The sequence below is a fragment of the Odocoileus virginianus genome, chromosome 10 (assembly GCF_023699985.2).
Source record: "Odocoileus virginianus isolate 20LAN1187 ecotype Illinois chromosome 10, Ovbor_1.2, whole genome shotgun sequence".
Lineage (NCBI taxonomy): Eukaryota > Metazoa > Chordata > Mammalia > Artiodactyla > Cervidae > Odocoileus > Odocoileus virginianus.
The window spans coordinates 15,900,946-15,914,921 of NC_069683.1; the positions used below are offsets into that span (position 1 = coordinate 15,900,946).

General features: G+C 47.5%; 1 long non-coding RNA gene across 1 annotated transcript in view; it reads right to left on the bottom strand.

The window, feature by feature from the left end:
• Positions 1 to 13,565, bottom strand: part of LOC110130833 (uncharacterized) — a 121,289-nt gene extending 107,724 nt beyond the window's left edge. Inside the window, exon 1 of the long non-coding RNA XR_011489890.1 lies at positions 13,420 to 13,565. This is a non-coding gene — a long non-coding RNA (uncharacterized lncRNA). The remainder of the gene's footprint in view (positions 1 to 13,419) is intronic.
• Between the last annotated feature and the right edge of the window lie 411 nt (positions 13,566 to 13,976).

The following is a 13,976-nucleotide window of genomic DNA, read 5'->3' on the forward strand; positions in this document are numbered from 1 at the left end:
TCTGCACATAAGTTAAATAAGCAGGATGACAATATACGGCCTTGGCATACTCCTTTCCCAATTTGGAACCAGTCCGTTGTTCCATGTCCAGTTCTATTGCTTCTTGACCTGCATACAGATTTCTCAGGAGGCAGGTAAGGCGGTCTGGTATTCCCATCTCTTGAAGAATTTTCCACAGTTCGTTGTGATCCCCACGTCAAAGGTTTCAGCATAGTCAATGAAGCAGAAGTAGATGTTTTTCTGGAATTCTTTTGTTTTTTCTATAATCCAATGGATGTTGGCAATTTGATCTGGTTCCTCTGCCTTTTCTAAATCTAGTTTGAACATCTGGAAGTTCTCAGTTTACGTACTGTTGAAGCCTAGCTTGGAGAATTTTGAGCATTACTTTGCTAGCTATATGAAATGAGTGCAACTGTGCAGTAGTTTGAACATTCTATGCCATTGCCCTTCTTTGGGATTGGAATGAAAAGTAACCTTTTCTAGTCCTGTGGCTGCTGCTGAGTTTTCCAAATTTGCTGGCATATTGAGTGCAGCACTTTCACAGCATCCTCTTTTAGGATTTGAATAGCTCAGCTGGAATTCCATCACCTCCACTAGCTTTGTTTCTAGTGATGCTTCCTAAGGCTCACTTGACTTCGCACTCTAGGATGTCTGGTTCTAGGTGAGTGATCACACCATCGTGGTTGTCTGGGTCATTAAGATCTTTTTAGTGTAGTTTTTCTGCATTTCTTGCTACCTCTTCTTCATATCTTCTGCTTATGTTAGGTCCATACTGTTTCTGTTCTTTAATGTGCCCACCTTTGCATGAAATTTTCTCTTGGTATCTCTAATTTTCTTGAAGAGATCTCTAGTCTTTCTCATTCTATTGTTTTCATTGTTCACTTAGGAAGCCTTTCTTAAACTCTCCTTGCTATTCTTTGGAAACATGTATCCAGATGGATGTATCTTTCCTTTTCTCCTTTACCTTTGGTTTGTCTTCTTTGCTCAGCTATTGGTAAGGCCTCCTCAGGCAACCATTTTGCCTTTCTTTTTCTTGGGGATGGTTTTGATCACTGCCTCCGGTACAATGTTGTGAACCTCCATCCATAGTTCTTCAGGCACTTGGTCTATCAAATCTAAAAGATCACAGTCCCTAAAAGACCTTATTGCTCATGCCCTCAGTCATGTCCAACTCTGCATCTTCATGGACTGTGCAGCCCACCATGCTTCTCTGTCTATGGGACTCCTTAGGCAAGGATGCTGGAGCAGGGTGCCATCACCTCCTCCGCAGGATCTTCCTAACTCAGGGGTCGAATCTGTGTCTCCAGCATCTGCAGGCCAGTTCTCTACCACTGAGCCACCTGGGAAGCCCCAAAAGCCCTTATTAAAAGCTTGTTGTAAGGCAGTCATGGAGCCTGGATGCTGCTAAGCATCAGGCTGAAGGGAACAGGCCTTGCTCACTCTCAAGAGACTTTACATGTAGGCACCTGAGAACTCAGTGATGGACATGAACACCTTCTCAGATGAAAGACCAAAATGCTGCCGAGAGGTAGCAAGATGGACTCTGCGGAGCCTCTGAGACAAGCTTTTCCATAGTTCCTTCTCTGCTCAGACCCTTCAGATCAACCAGGAGGCCCATCATCAAGGGACAAACCTTGTTTGTTCCCCACACTGACTTTCTGGCTCATAGTTAATCAGTGTAATAGTAGGAGCCCCACGAGATGGCGGGAGATCTTGCCAGTCTTTCTTACAGTTAGCATTTGCTCAGTGTGGTTTTGATTAGCAGTGGCCTGCTTTGTGAAAGGGTACCCATGGGGCGGTGCGCCTCACCTACTTACAGGATGATACAATGCTCAGGAGGAACCCGGAACAAGATGAAGGCTTGCCATCAGGAAGCTTAAGAACATCTGAGTGTTCCTCTCCCACCTGCTGGATCATGATCAAGAATAACAACAGCTGATATGTACTGAATATTGACAAGCCTCAGGTGCTGTGCTAAGAGGTATGTATACATTATTCCATTCAACCCTTAGCAGCATCTTAGTGAAACAGTCGGAGAAGGCAGTGGCACCCCACTCCAGTACTCTTGCCTGGGAAATCCCATGGACGGAGGAGCCTGGTAGGCTACAGTGCATGGGGTCGCGAAGAGTCGGATACGACTGAGCGACTTCACTTTCTCTTTTCACTTTCATGCATTGGAGAAGGAAATGGCAACCCACTCCAGTATTCTTGCCTGGAGAATCCCAGGGATGGGAGCCTGGTGGGCTGGCGTCTAGGGGGTCGCACAGAGTTGGACATGACTGACGTGACTCAGCAGCAGTGAAACAGTACCTTTACACTGTCCATTTTGAGGTTGAAAAGCTGGGGCTTGGAGAGCCCCAAAATGACCTGCCCTGAGCCGAAGAGCTGTTTCAGTGTCTTGGCTGTATTCTGAAATACAGTGAACCCCTCTTTGAGCCCTAGCTGCATTCTCCAGAATAGACAACAGTTCCCTTCAGCATCAGGGGACTTTTCCAAGGGTAAGGGCAGCCTGGGCAGTGGGACACACCTTGTTAAGTTCCCCTCAGGCCCAATGGATACATCTGATGTTCATTTTCATTGTATTGCCTCATTTCCATGGAGTAAGTGCTCCCTGTCTTGGGAGGAAACAATTACACAAGGATGAAGCTTTTGCCTTCCTCTTCTCTCTCTAAGATAATCCATCCGACACCTGGCCAAGCTGCAGAGAACAAACAGGACTCATTACATCTTGGGAAATTTCATTCGATTTTTAGAATTGGGGATGAGCTGGAAGATTGACAGCCGGAGACCTAGTTCAAGAGTAGAATTATTTAAGCCTTATGCCAGAAAAGAAAAGACTGTTTGGGCCCTGCCATTAAGAATAATCTATAGCGGGGGTAGGAGTAGGTAATGGATTTTATCAGCAGCTCTCAAGTCATGACTCCACCTACCCTGAGTTGTAACTTTGCTGGGCTCTGCGTGCCCAACTTTGGTTAAGGGTCAGCATTGCCTCTTTTGACAATGAGGTTTGGACCAGGTAGGGAAAACAGAGGCTGTATAGCTAACATCATAGGAGGCACTTCTCTTTAATCCGGGATGACAAAGGCCCTGCTTTCAATTACCCCTTGAGTTTGACTCTTCCTATTACCCTCTTCTCCTGAAGTCAACAGGGGGAAGCTGTCCAGTGAGAAGGTGGGTTTCTGATGATAAGAGAAAAAAAATGATACTGTCTTATAGAGCCTGAGAACCACTGGCCGCAGGAAGGAGGCTCAGGTCTGTTCCAGGTCCCTCCTAACTTGTCTTCTCATGTTCTCGTCTATAACGTTTTGACTCATGGAATAACTTGCTGTTCTGGGCCACCAGTATAAGCAAATTTGTTCCAATTGGTTTGAAATATGTTCAGTTACAAATCAAAAGAAAACTTTGGCCTGGATTGTAAATAACAGGAGAATTACTAATGTTTTGATTATATCTGGAGCTCATGCACAGGACGAGTTCATTCTGATTAGGGATTTGGGGCCCAGTTCACTTAAACAAGAGGCACCAAGCCCTCAGCAGGGACCAGCCTTCATCAGGCTGCAACTTGCAACTTGCTTCATTTGCATCCTGCTTGGAGCCTTCCGGGGCCAAACTGGTTACAGAATATATATGTTTTCCCTGAAATCGCCTTCAAATGCCTAGCAGTCAAGTCTTCCAAGGGACCTAAAGGGATGGGGGATTAGGGACAGAGATGCCTTAAGAATGGGGGAAACACTAATAATACTACTAAGAATTGACCGAGCACCTGTTATACACCAGGCAGTGTCCAGAAACACTTCACATAGCTCCATTTACTCATAGTAACCCTAGGAGGCAGGTACCAGTATTATTCCGGTCTTACAGATGAGAAAAGAGGGAGGTGACTGAACTTGTCCGAGGTCTCAGGGCTATTTAAGTAGGCAGGGTTCTCATCCAGGCTCTTTGGCTTATGCTCTGAGCCGGGTGCTAGATTCTCTCCTCTTCGTGGGAGGATCTCCGGTGGGGTCAGTGGGGGACGGTCTGGGCATGTATAGGTCTCAAATGAAAAGGGATCCATATTCAGTCTGGTGTTGTATTTGCCATGGACAGTGTGCAGAAGACCAGATACCACAGGGACTAATGGGCCCATAGAAACCTGTTGTCTGAGGCCTGGGGATCCCCTGACCCCTCGACACAGTGCCATAGAAGAAGACTGTGATAGCAGTAGCTTTAACACACCCTAGGAACTCCGGCACTCTGCTAAGTTGCTTCAGTCGTGGCCAATTCTTTGCAAGCCCATGAACCATAGCCTGCCAGGCTCCTCTGTCCATGGGATTCTCCAGGCGAGAATACTGGAGTGACTCCTAAAGGGCAAGAATTATTCAACTTTCTCTGAGCGACAGTCATGAGATTGCATAAATTACAGGATGCATGGACTCTGACCCTTCATTTTAGAGTTGAGGTCGAAAGAGGCCAAGTGAATCACAAAGTCCACGAGGTTAGGGGAGCAGAGGCTGGACGGGAACCCGACTGCCTCCTGGTTCAGTCAGGCTGTCCGATCATGGGGTGTCTGAAGGCTAGGGGGTCAGATAAGAGAGTACAGTGCTTACTGATGAGGGAGGCTACTGGTACTCAAGACCCCACCTTCTAGAAAAGAGAGGGAGATGTTTTTCTAACTTGTGTCAGGAACTAGAGCCTGGACGGAGAGTCAGTTTACGCCAGCTCACAGGCCAGGTTGATTTCCCTGGTGGCTCAGACGGTATTAGCCTCTGTCTACAATGCGGGAGACCCGGGTTCGATCCCTGGGTCCGGAAGATCCCCTGGAGAAGGAAATGGCAACCCACTCCAGTATTCTTGCCTGGAAAATCCCATGGATGGAGGAGCCTGGTAGGCTACAGTTTACGGGGTTGCAACAAGTCGGACACAACTGAGCGACTTCACTTCACAGGCCAAGTTAGGGAATGAGCTCATTGATCTCTGTCTGCAAATATCCAGATCACCAGATGCACAGGTGGTGGGGGTGGTTAGCTTATAAAAGTCTGAGAGCTCAGACATCCGTAGGCTAACGAAGGGCAGGAGAACTTCTCTTGCCTTGGTGGAAGTGGTCAAAGAAGCGTTTTCAGGGAGGGATAGTGGCTAATTTGCTCTTTCCTTTTCTCTTACATCACCTCTCTGAACCATTTTTGTTTCCTAAATCTAAGTGAATTCAAGACAGAAAACTAAGTAGAAGCAAATCACCCTCGTAGTGAATTAGGATCCTAACTGCTGCCCCAGAGTGAGGGTAGGTGAAGTCACTCCCCACAAAGCCACTCCCTTCTCAGATTTGGTCATTCCTAATAGCCAAGATGTGGTCTGGATAAGGCCTATAAATCTGGGACCTGACAAACCAAACATAGTCAGCCTGTGGGCTTCTAAGAGTATGAACTGCCCATAAAAACCTGGCCTTGTCCCCAAACATTACCAAGTCCTTGGAACTAAAACCTGGATCTTAACAGATGAGCTTTTTTCTTTTCAGCTGATACATCCACACACACTGACATGCTCATATAAACTCATGGATGAAAGTGTTCCTGATATAGTGGGACACAAGACATAGAAGTCTGCAACAGGGAAAGGAAGCCTATCACCATAGGCTTGTTGGTCAGGCAAGGGCTATATAAGTTCAAAAGAACTCAGGTAGGTGTAAGTCTTACTGAGAGAAGAATGTGGTCTGCTAAAGGCCTCTTTCACCTTTTGAACTGTGAGTGCCATGGTGGCAAGCAGGATCCAGATCTCTGAATCTGCTGAGCCTAGAATATGGTTTTTCCAGTAGTCATGTATGGATGTGAGAGTTGGACCATAAAGAAGGCTGAGTGCCAAAGAATTGATGCTTTTGAGCTGTGGTGTGGAGAAGACTCTTGAGAGTCCCTTGGACTGCAAGGAGATCAAACCAGTCAATCCTAAAGGACACCAACCCTGAGTATTCATTGGAAGGACTGATACTGAAGCTGAAGCTACAATACTTTGGCCACCTGATGTGAAGAGCCAACTCATTGGAAAAGACCCTGATGCTGGGAAAGATTGAAGGCAGGAGGAGAAGGGGACAACAGAGGATGAGATGGTTGAATGGCATCACCAACTCAGTGGACATGAGTTTGAGCAAACTCCAGGTGATAGTGAAGGATGGGGAAGCCTAGCATGCTGCGGTCCATGGGATCCCAAAGAGTCAGACGTGATTGAGTGACTAAAAAACAAAGTTTATGTCCTACCAGACCCTCCACGATGTTGATGAGGCCATGGGGACTGGGTAATTTATAACTTTCTTCTGTTTTCTATTAGAGAATGAGGTCATTGAAAATCAAGACCTGAATGAGGAGTAGATGGTCATACTTGCCCCCAAGGAATCACTGAGGGACTCTCACAATGTCCAAGGAGAACTCTGAATATCTGGCCAGTGGAAAAGAAGAGACTTGTGAGTCTCCCCTGAGTTAAATGCAGATGATCTTCTTATACCCAGACTCTTGAGGTCCAGACTTGTGCTAAGTATTGACTGGGACCCTTTCTCCTTACCTGGGTACCTCCACTTTTAGGACTGGGAGCTGGGAAAAAAGGGTTTATGGGCTTTGACCTGAAGGGAAAGGTCCAGGGAAGATCCCAGGCCTGTCCCTTGCTTGGCAGGGTCAATGAGAATAGTTCCTTTGACTTTCACTAGGGGAAGAAGAGGGAAAGTAGATTTTACCAGCATCTCTCAAGAGGAGGACCTGAGTATATATGTGAAAAGGTCTAAGAACAACTCCACTAGCTTCAGAACAGGAAGAATCTAGCCAGGAAAGAAAGTCATATGATGGAGATGCCATCCCACACTGGGCCATGAGAAGATACTTCCCAAGTCACTTTTCTGATGCTTCTGTGGGCCCATCAGTGGCCAGAGGTATAATAATAAAGACAACAATAAAAATAACAGTAATAGATCCTTTGCCATGTGCCAAAACCTTTGCAAATAACTCAATAAATTATAATAACTATTTGTGGTGAATACTATTATTCCTCTCATCCGGTCCTATCACTTCATGGCAAATAGATGGGGAACAATAGAAACAGTGAGAGACTTTATTTTCTTGGGCTCCAAAATCACTGTAGATGGTGAATACAACCATGAAATTAAAAGATGCTTGCTCCTTGGAAGAAAAGTCGTGACCAACCAAGACAGCATATTAAAAAGCAGAGACGTTACTTTGCCAACAAAGGTCCATCTAGTCAAAGCTATGGTTTTTCCAGTAGTCATGTATGGATATGAGATTTGGACCACAAAGAAAGCTGAGCACTGAAGAATTGATGCTTTTGCACTGTGGTGCTGGAGAAGACTCTTGAGAGTCCCTTGGACTGCAAGGAGATCCAACCAGTCCATCCTAAAGGAGATCACTCCTGGGTGTTCATTGGAAGGACTGATGCTGAAGCTGAAACGCCAATACTTTGGCCACCTGATGGGAAGAACTGACTCATAGGAAAAGACCCTGATGCTGGGAAAGATTGAAGGCAGGAGGAGAAGGGGACGACAGAGGATGAAATGGTTTGATGGCATCACTGACTCGATAGACATGAGTTTGAGTAAGCTTTGGGAGTCGGTGATGGACAGGGAAGCCTGGCATGCTGCAGTCCATGGGGTCACAAAGAGTTGGATATGACTGAGTGACTGAACTGAACTGAAGTATCAAGAAACCAAAAGTTAGAAAGTTTAAAAAGCTTATGAAAAGTCATATAATCAATGAAATTCAGGTGCCAAGATATGTTTGAACCCAGGTCTGTTTGGCTGCAAACCCTGAACTATTTACTGTTACACTCAGGACACTGAGAGTCTAGCCTAAGCAGAGCCCTATGTCTACCTCTACAGTTGAGTGAGGTGAGACAGAGAGGAAGGCACTGTTTAAAAAAAAAACATTAACATCTTCTTCTGTGCACGCGCATATGTGCAGATTCATGTATCATGTATGTAGAAGAGAGTATGTTTAGGTAAGCTACTTCTCCTTTCATTCTCCATACATTAGACATTATAATGTGAACACTCCCACTTTGGGGGCTTCCCAGGTGGTGCAGTGGTAGACAATCCACCTGCCAATGGAGGAGATGCAGGTTCCATCCCTGGGTCGGAAAGATGCCCTGGAAAAGGAAATGGCAACCCACTCCAGTATTCTTGCCTGGAAAAATTCCATGGACAGAGGGGCCTGGTGGGCTGGAGTCCATGGGGTTGCAGACAGCTGAACACGACTGAGCAGGCACACACTCCCACTTTTTAGGTGAAGTAAGCAGGTCACAAAGAAGCTAAACAATTTGTCCAAGATCATACATCCACTCAATTTCTTGAATCTATGTGGTTTGATGCCAAATCCATGGCTTTTTCACTATAACATACTGTCACAATAATCAGAGTCAGCTAGCATTTATTACACACCCACCACAGGTTAAGCACTGTGCTAGGCTCTTTCACAAACAATAAATAGTTATTCATTGACTGGTCTTCCAGTTCACTAAGCTGGGCTGTAGCTGCAGCAGCCTCCTAGTCAAGGTTATATAAAAGAATAAATCAGAGTAATTCCTTTTCTTCTTTTCTCTAGATATTCTCAGTAGCTAAGTCCAAGCTAAATATTTCACAAAAGGGTGCTGTTGTCACCTGAAGGACCAAGGAAAAAAGAAAAACCAGATTAAGGGTGAAAAACTCAAGTCTCAAAGTCCCCGATCCAATGATGGAGGGTCAGTAGTGTCTTTGTTCTCTTTGCTGGATGCATTTCTAATGCTATTCTATTTCCATTCTAGTCCACCCCAGATTTCTGAGGTGCCCTCTAGCTTTGCTCCTTCAAGGTAAAGAAGTAGGGAGGCAGTTGATGATGGAAGGAAGGAAAAATTCCCTTGTTTCTAGAGTCCATCAGGACTATAGGTCTATCTTCCTCTTGACCCTTTGAGCCTCGAACTCTTAATTCTTCCATGTCAACAACAGTTGACTGTATTACCAAAGTCAGTGCTGAGAACCTGTCACACTAGCCCAAGAGATCCCTGAGGAGACTTTGGAGCAGTGGGGAAGTAAGTAATAATTGATCAAGTACTAAATAATAGCAAAATTTCTCATGAAGCAAGCTAAGTATTTTTTCATTTGATTGTAGATGGTGAAACCTAAGTACATATCAGGCAGAAGATCTGCTTGATGGAGCCAAGCTCGAAAGTGGTGGGTGGGACTTGGATAGATGCTTCATTTCCAAGGCCTGGGCTCTAACCCAAGGATTCAGCAGATTAGGGAGCTATCAACAGATGAATTCTGTCTTCAAAGCTGTGACACCCTCACCAGCAAGTGGTGGGCTTTTTGTAGAGTGAGACTTGGTTAGAGAAGGAGGAAACCCCAGTGGAGGAAAAATGGAGGCTAATGCAGTTTTTGTTGTTGTTTTTGCTGCAGATGGATTCTTCACTTGAGGAGGGAAAATAAGCAACAGTGCTCTCAGTCTAGGATCTGGGTGACTTCTTGCCTAGGCTGGCTTCGTGGGTGTGCAACTTGTGTAGACACACATGGCCCTGTGCTCAGAAGGGCCATGTGCTTGGTTTAATCCTCTGCGGTCATTGTCCTGAGATTCTTAATAATCGTATCTTTGAACTTGTGTTTTGTAAGCAGAGTCTGCTGTGAGACAATGGAGAATGCATGAGTAGAGAAGGCACGTACCATACATGTGTTCACCATTCCTCACTGCCCCCATGATGTTGCAGTTCCCCCAAGAGCACAGAATTCCAGTGGGGGCCCAGTGAGATGCAAAGTAAGTCAAAGGTGTGTCTATGAGAAGTGGGGGGGGGGGGCATGGACAACATCAAGAGGTCCTGCTGCTGGAACCACAACTTACTTAAACGTAGAAATAAGGCAGCGGGGTTCTATGGAACACCAGTGACCAAGGACCCCTACTTTATCATTTCTTACTCGTGTTCCTTCCCTCTATTTGCCAACCACCTATGCGGAAAAGGATGGCATGGAAGGAAAGCAGAGACTAGAGCAGTCCACAGTTGCTTCTCCTTCCAGTCCTTCCTTCCTCATCATTAAGCTGAAGTCAGAGATGCTGGTAGAACATTCACATATTAGAAGTCAGATGAAAGCAGTTGAGTTCATTTTGTTCAACGTGTCCAGTGTTCTGGTAAGAACTAAACACACATGAAGGTATGACCTATGAAATACAAGTTGTGTGATTTCAGTGATTCTGCAAATGAATTAAATGCTCTTATATTTGCATTTAAAACTAGCATTGCACACTATATAGATGGTAAAATTCATGCTAATGAAAATGTTTATTTTTATTTAGCATGACAAGAAACTAGCAAATAAAAAACATGACAAGAGAGAGACTCAAGGAAAAAAGCTTTATATTTTAGTACCTTTAATAACACTTTTTTCCTGCGTTTTTGAGTGAGGGACCTTACATTTTTTTTACTGGGCCTCATGAATTATGTCGCTGGCCCTGCTCCTATCCTTATTTTTCTTACGAGAAATAGAAGCAAAGCACCAGGGCTAATTCAAGGCGATGAACAGAAAACTTGGACTTGATTCTTCTCCTAAGCAGGTGGGCACCCGTTCGCAGTAACAGTGGTCTCCAACGTCGAGTGCAGGTAGAACTGACACTCCTGAATGAATATGAGGAAACCCCAGGCAAATTCAGGTTCACCACATATACTCAGGGACGTCAGATCCACCCCCAAACCAGAAGTGCTATTTCTCCGTTGGCGTCTTCACACGCGACAGAGGTGAAGAGAGTCCGCTCTTTTGTGTGCTGTCCGTGAGCTCATAGGTGGAGAGAACTCTGCATGTGCACAAACACACACATGCGTGCACGCTGTGGTTGGTCTTGACGCTGCACATAAGTGTTTGCATGTGATGTGGACTTGGGCCCCTCATCACCTAAGAGAGGCGGTGTTACGTGGCTCTCAGGGGCGGGGTTGGGGGTGCGAGGACCGGCTGATTGACAGAATACCTTTAAGGCTGGGGTGGACACGGTCCTTCTGGACCTCGGTCCTCCAGAGACCACAGCTGAGGGCGGAGAGCTAGGCTGGTGGGTTTGGGGGGCTGGTGGGGGGACACATGGCTCTATTTCCAGAAGCAGTTTTTCCTGTAACCACTCTCCTCTCCGTTTATATCACAAGAAGACAAACACCTGTTGACTTAAAGAACAGAAGGATTTTCGACTTCCTTCCGAAAGGAGTAACAGAAGCAACCCTACCGCCTCCGAGGCTGTGAAAGACTCTTCCACCACTGGACAGAAAAACGAGGAGACAGTCTCATGAGCGAGGCCCGTGAGTGACGTGGAGAGCGGATGTCAGGCCCGCTGACCTCTTCGACTCGGCACCAGCGAGTCCGGAAGCATGGGGTGGCCATCTACTCGGCCTCTTTAGCTGCTGCTGCTTCCCCACGGCAGGCTTAGTCCGTGTCCCGATCTCACGTCCTACCCCATCGCTTCCGCTAGCTCTGGAGCCAAGAGGTGGCAAGGGCACTGCTGATTCTAACTTCCAGGCCCACCTTCCCCAGTCCCATCCCCTCTGCTGAAGGAGATTCCCTTCTCATGGGAATCTGGTGAGCCCGCCAGCACCCCCAGGAGGAAAAAGTCACTCACTTCTTTAGAAGCACATCCCCCCCCCCCCCCCCCCCCCCGCTGGGTGGTCCTGACCACCACCAGCCCACCAAAGAATCATTGCCTTTCATTGTTTCTGTATTTCCCAGTGCATTTTAACCAGACATTCAGGTGGCACCCCCACGTCTATATTTAAAGGCTGTGGTGGGGGGACTCCCCGCCCCCACGCCCCTCAGAAGAGACCTGTGCTCCGCCTCCCAGAAGTGGCTGCTCATCAGAGTGGAGGTGATTCAGCTTTCCTAGAAGATCATTTGCAGGGAAAATACAGTACTACTGCTCAGAGTGCTGCCTGCTTCCAGAGATTAAAAAAAAAACCACCAAAAAAAACCCTGCTCTCAGACACACGGAATTCCCATTGACGAGGTCTGACCAACACCAGGCGCTGGATGTTTCCCATTAAACTTAAAGCTCAGGACGAAAGACGTGGGAGTGGGAGAAGGGGTCCGATTTGGCCTTTCCAGCCCTCTGGGGGATCTGAACTCTGCCCCCACCCCCCAAGGTCAAACGACCGATGTGCAAAAAGTCCCCTCCGTCTCTCCACTTCCCCTGCCCAAGCCCTCCCTCCTCACAAAGAAGGGCTCTCTGCCACGACACAATGAAGCCCCGGTGGATTTACCCCGATTAGAGAGCCCCTTGAAGTCTCTGTCAGAATTAATCTTCTCAAGAGAAACACTTGTTGGTCACCACCTTGCTTTGTGCGGCCGCGGGGAAACCAGGGCTCCGCGGGGGACACCGGCCTCTGACCCCCCATCTGCACAGGGCACCGGGCAGGGCGCGCCCCCTCATCTCACGGGACGCCACCCCCCCCACACCCCCGCAGCACCACCGCCCACACCCTGCAAGCCCGTTTATTTACCTTCTCCACTCCAAGCTGGGCCCATCCCAGCACCAGCCCCCCAGAGCCCGGAGGCCAGCGCCGCGGCTTCCCAGGCGGGGAGAGGCCCTTGCGCGCGCCAGCCGCCGCCGCCGCCGCCGCCGCCGCCCCCGCGGTTTAACCCTCCGCCCTGCGGAGTTCATCCTCTCCGGGCTTCAGGCTGCAAAGTTTGCCAGGCGCTTTTTTCCGGCGGTTTTCCTCCACACAACCGGCCCTAAGAAATCCTGCACAGAGATTTCCCTCTACAGGTGGTTGTGAGCTGTAGCAGTTTTTGCTCTTGCCATAGAAATGTGGTGGTTTGGGGTGTTTTTCTTTAATTTCATTTTACCTGCTGTTCAGGATTTTTTTAAAAATTATTTGGCCGGCCCCCACTAAAGACGCAGCATTCCTCCAAATAATGGGATGAGAGATTAAATTCTCTAGGCAAGAAATGTTACTACTACCGTCACCACCACTGTGCCCTGACTCCATCTCCCCACTCTCCCCCACTTTGCTCTGACTTCATGAAGCCTTTTCTGAACTAAAATTGCATGTGCAAAATAATGACAAGAATGAAGACACTTAGTGAATGAGAATCAACCCCAAATCTGACAAAGTGGACAAACTGCCCACTACAGAATCCTCCTGCATGCCGCCCCCCCCCAAGACATCAGGGTGGGGGGAGAGGAGACAGCATCCCCCCCCCCACCCCAGTTTGACACCACAGAACTGTCTTCCAACTGGCATGCCTCCTGCAAAAACCACACACACACACACACACACACACACCCAACCCCGGGAAAGCCTGCTCAAGAAGTCCAGTCGATTTGTAGGAACATAATGGTTCAATGAAACAGACAGTAATCATGGCCCGTCACACAGCTCTACTCCTCCAAACATCCAGTAACTGACATCATAAACTTTGCAAAAGCCAAACCCAAGACGGTGCATGGTATAACCTACCTTGGCGAGCTGCTTCACTTTTTGTGCAAATGTTTTCCCCTCCGCACGCTTTATGGAGATTTCTAGGGAAATTTGGAAAGGCTGGTGAGGGGGTGGGAGAGGTGAGGGAATGAGGGTAATATAAATAAGGAAGCGTTTTAAATGCACCACGCAAAAAAAAAAAAAAAAAAAAAAAAAAAGCTCGGGATTTCACGTTCTGTGTCTGCACTCTTCCCGGAGCAAAGCAAAACAGTTCTCGTTCAGTGCCAGACTTGGAGGGAGAGGGAGAAGAGAGAGGGAGGGGGAGAGAAGGAGAGGAGAGAGGGAGGGGAGAGTAAGGAAGAGGGTGGGGGAGACTGGAGGAGAGAGGGAGAAGAAGAGAAAGAAAGGCAATGAGGGAGAGATAGAGGGAGAGGAGAGGCGAGGTAAGCGAGGAGGGAGGGGGAGAGAGAGAAGAAAGGAGGGGGAGCCGGAGGAGAGAGAGGAGGCAGCCCCCCTCCCACGCTCCCACCCCCACACATTCAGGCACCTCCTGAGTAACTGATCAGAGCAAGAACTCATCACCCACGTTTGGGGAC